Genomic DNA, 4,751 nt, shown 5'->3' with positions numbered 1-4,751 from the left:
CCTTTTTTAGGAGTAGCATAGCATAGGGTAGCATAGCATAATCTAGTCTAGTGTAGTGTAGTCATTCTAAACACGTTTCGTTACCCTTACGAATTGTAATTCTGTTACCATTTAATGAAAACTCTATTTCTTACTTGTACGATTTTATTTTTTCACTGAAAGTCTTCAATTCTGTCATGTCACGAACACGCATAAATTGAAACGTGAAATTGTGCTAGTTCGAATAAAAAGGATCCATAAAACGAAATCCACCGTAAATAAATTGGCACGCACAGTGGGACCCATTTGATGAACTTCATTGAACTAATTGAACTAATTTTGTGTGTGCTTCTATTTTTATGAGACTTAGAAGTGAGAGAACTATGTCTACATCCAGCAGAAGAGATGCGCTTAATGAAGAACAGGGTAATGGAGAAAATCGGAATACAAATCAAGAAAATGTGCCAAATGAGGCCAGGGGGGCAATGTCTCCACCTCCTGTAAATATTCCGAACTCCGCGGGATTTCTGAATGCATCACAAGAAATGGTGAACGCTACCCGCGAATACCCATGGGGGATGCCTCCGAATTGGAGAAGTACCCAGCCCATGAGCGTAGAAATGCCAATACCATATTCTGGGCACAATTCTCAAATGCAAATATCATCATATGGGTATAATGCAGTCCCAAATGGGATGGGCTTTATCATGCATGATCCTCACCAGCATGTTGGCACAAGCCAAGAAGGGTCATTGGTTCGACAAAGTAATTATATACCCACGGGTATAAGCAATGAAGCCATGATAGCCCTTCGACAACAAATGGATCATAGTAACCACGATATGGTAAATTTGTTGTCTATACAAATGCACAACATACTCACACCCCTATACGAGCTGATAGCAAAATAGGAGATAAAATTAATGATAATCGACTCTCGAGAGATACGAGTGTAAATTTGAACGGCCTCGAAAATCCAACCATCAATGAGATGAATATTCGAGAAATTAGAAATCGTATCAATCTCAATCAAGGGGGACCTTTGAGAAATGTAGAGGAAAATTTGGATCATATATAGTCGAGAAGGTACTGAATAGGCACAAATTTGAAACGGGGCGAAATGAGCACCCTTACTTTGTATCTGCCTTTCCTGACTATATTACCCAATCTGAGCTACCCAGGGGGATGAAAGTCCCGAAATTCTCAAAATTCGCAGGAGAGTTAGGTGAATCCACCGTAGAACACATAGCCAGATATCTAGTCGAGTGTGGAGACCTAGTGGGTAATGAATATTTGAAAATGAAATATTTTCTGAGTTCACTAACCAAACATGCTTTTACGTGGTTTACGACTTTGCCATCTAATTCGATTATTACTTGGGCACAATTGGAAAGGAGTTTCCACGAAAACTTTTTTCGAGAGGAAATCAAGGTGAGCATAGTTGATTTGATGAACATGAAGAGGCAACATCATGAGACATTGGACGAATATTTGAATAGATTTAGGAAACTAAAGTCTCGATGTTACACGAATATTCCTGAGCATGAGTTGGTAAAAATTGCCGCCACTGGGTTAGATTTTTCGATTCGAAAGAAACTTATAAATGAACAATTGAGATATATGACTCAACTAGCAGAGAAAGTGAGACGAATTGAACGAATTCGAGCAGAGAAAGAAAGGTTGAGAAAATTGACAAGTTTGTTCGAAGAGAAAAAGTAGCATATTTAGACAATATGGACGTTAACGATGATAATTTTGAATCTCTAAATGAAGAAATGGAAGTGAACTTAGCCGAATTGCAACCTGGGCCAACCTATCAATGCCAATTATTAAAACCTGGGGAAAATGATATAGAGGTCGGATCAAATAGAAAATATAGTTTCGATATAACAAGTCGATAGAATATTCGATATTTCCCTGAAAGATAAGCAAATCATACTTCCAGAAAATCATAAAATTCCTCCTTTTTAACAAAAAAAAAATTTGTATCACAACACAACATGTATGGTCATTGGACTAACAATTGTGTACGTTTCAGGGATATGGTCGAGAAAGCGATTACTGATGGTCGCTTGGCTTTCGAGGAGAAGAAAATGAAAATTGATACTGATCCATTCGCTGCACAAGCAGGATATGTGGAACCTCTCTATGGGGATCAATGTAATGTGCTTGAAATCGATATGGATGACTTGGGTGCGAACGAAGAGGAAGTTGTCGAACCTATTACGGATGAAAAACTGGAAGAGCTCTTTCGAGGTGTCTGAAATTATGAAAAATTATAGAGTTGAGAAGGCTTGAGGAAAATCGAAAATCAACAAAACATACCTCAGGACGTTCAAGAGAAGTTGATTCACGAATTTCGATAACATCCCGAGAAAATGGAGTAGCAGGTACGAAAAGGAAAAATTCATAATTAAAAGATGTCAGGGGCATTTAATTCTCATGAAGAGTACAACGCTCTAGGGTCTTATCAGAGAAAGAGAGTTGAGGCGTTGAAAAACATTCTTTCTCAGTTACTTCAAAACAAATGTTTTCCGGGGGGCATTTGTTTAGTACCGAAAAATGAATTCGGAGGCACTCGAAATACAGAGGTGCTTTAAATCCTAGGTGATCGGAAAATGGCAAAGAAGTTTATGAGGAAAGACACGAAGATACTTTTCGTGAAACTCTCGAAATCATTGTACCAGGAAGGACACGAAGACACTTTTCGAGAAACTCTCGAAATTATTGAACTAGGAAGGACGCTGCTCAAGAGAAAGGCTCACAGCCTCGCAACCTCTCAAAGTACAAGAAAAATCAGGAAACACTCGAGTATATTTTTCGTTGGTTACTCGAAATCCCAAGAATCCGGACATACACGAACACACTTCGCAACCTCTCGGAATGAAGAGCTTAAAGGAGACACGATTTAAGAGCGGTTGAAGTAAATCATGGGATAAGTGTCAAAGGCTGCAAAACGGTTTGGGAAAGTTAATGAGCAGTTCCAAGAGTTATCCAAAGACGTGCCCGGGAATAAGCCACGACGTGGAAGTTTAGAACGGTTATGCGCTTCCGGGGCACGTCAGAAACAGTTACCTTTCCCAGATTTTTGTCTATAAATTAAAACGAGCCATGCTCGTAGCACAGGTCGAAAATCTAATTCCCACAATACCTCACATGCACTCCGCAGCCTGTGCATAAGGCATACTGTGCGTACGAGACAGCTTTGGGTACGATTTCTCGACCACCTTTCTTTTTCCTTTTTTAGGAGTAGCATAGCATAGCGTAGCATAGCATAATCTAGTCTAGTGTAGTGTAGTCATTCTAAACACGTTTCGTTACCCTTACAAATTGTAATTCTGTTACCATTTAATGAAAACTCTATTTCTTACTTGTGCGATTTTATTTTTTCACTGAAAGTCTTCAATTCTGTCATGTCACGAACACGCATAAATTGAAACGTGAAATCGTGCTAGTTCGAATAAAAAGGATCCATAAAACGAAATCTACCGTAAACAACAAGACAATTTGAATGAAAAAATACTAACCTCAATCATTGACTCAACAAACAAGGTATTAATCATTTAATGAAATAACAATTAAATAATTAATCATATGAGAGTAAAAACCTCTCTCATTAGATATTAATTGAATTAATTATGATAATGAATTAGATACCAAGAATATAATGTATAAGAAAAAAAAATATTATTAAATTAATATAAATACATTATTCCTAAAATGGTTAAAGCATCTAAAATACCATTAAAAAAATACACGACTAAAAATAATATGTTTTCAAAACTCACCTCCCAAAACATCAAAACTTAATTAACTAAATCATGAGTCGCAATATTCCAATAAATTTCAATAGTTAAATCTTTCATCAGCGGGTCAATAATATATTCTTTTAATGTCATGTTCATTTGAGTCTCAAAAATTATAAATGTCAAATAACATAATTTATATGCATCTAATATAATTCCTCATAATAGCAGTCTACTAACAAATGTTGTAATTACATATAAACTAGATCAACAAATGTTCCACATTTTTTTTACTTGTTACAATAATAGGAAGGAAAAAAAAAACAAATATTACTTATTTTCACCAAAATGGTTGTGTTTATAAGATAAATAAAAGGTAATGGTATGAAATTAACAAATTAATCAATTTTAGAAATAATATATATATATATATATATAATTGTTATATTTTATAAAATAATCCATGAACGAATAATAAGAGGAGAAAAATAACAAAAAACTGGAGATGCGGGGTATCGATCCCCGTACCTCTCGCATGCTAAGCGAGCGCTCTACCATCTGAGCTACATCCCCACTTTGAGTGGTGAACTGAAAATTATTTTAAAGCTTGTTTTATACAAAATGTAAAAGTTATTAATCGCGAGCTTTAGTAGAAAAGTTCGTGTTTGACTTTGAGTTTGTTGTTGACAATTTTATTTTAATAATAAATATTTCACTTTCACTGTGTATAGTTTTCTACCGAACCTCTAAATTAACAATACATTTTCTCTTCCCCATAAGATAACATTGTTAATGTGAGACCCCGTTCTCATTTTCTTTTTCTCAACAAAAACCTCCTATTCTCACTTTCCTTTCCCCTCTCTTTGTTCAAGTGGAGATTCTCATTTCCTTTTCTTCCTTGGCTAATAACTAGGTGGTGGTGCTGAGTAGAGGGTGATTGTTAGCCCTGAGCGCGGAGCTTTCTTTTCTTCTCTTCTTCCATTCTTCTCTTTTCGGAGTTCGGAACTTTCTCCACCGAGGTAAGGG

General features: G+C 36.2%; 1 non-coding gene across 1 annotated transcript; it reads right to left on the bottom strand.

The window, feature by feature from the left end:
• Positions 1-4,225: 4,225 nt before the first annotated feature.
• On the bottom strand, positions 4,226-4,298 carry TRNAA-AGC (transfer RNA alanine (anticodon AGC)). The gene has a single exon. It is a non-coding gene; the product is annotated as a tRNA-Ala (tRNA).
• Between the last annotated feature and the right edge of the window lie 453 nt (positions 4,299-4,751).

The sequence above is a fragment of the Cajanus cajan genome, chromosome 4 (genome assembly GCF_000230855.2).
Source record: "Cajanus cajan strain Asha chromosome 4, NIPB_CcT2T_4, whole genome shotgun sequence".
In the NCBI taxonomy this organism is placed as follows: domain Eukaryota; kingdom Viridiplantae; phylum Streptophyta; class Magnoliopsida; order Fabales; family Fabaceae; genus Cajanus; species Cajanus cajan.
This window is presented reverse-complemented; position numbering and strand designations above follow the sequence as displayed.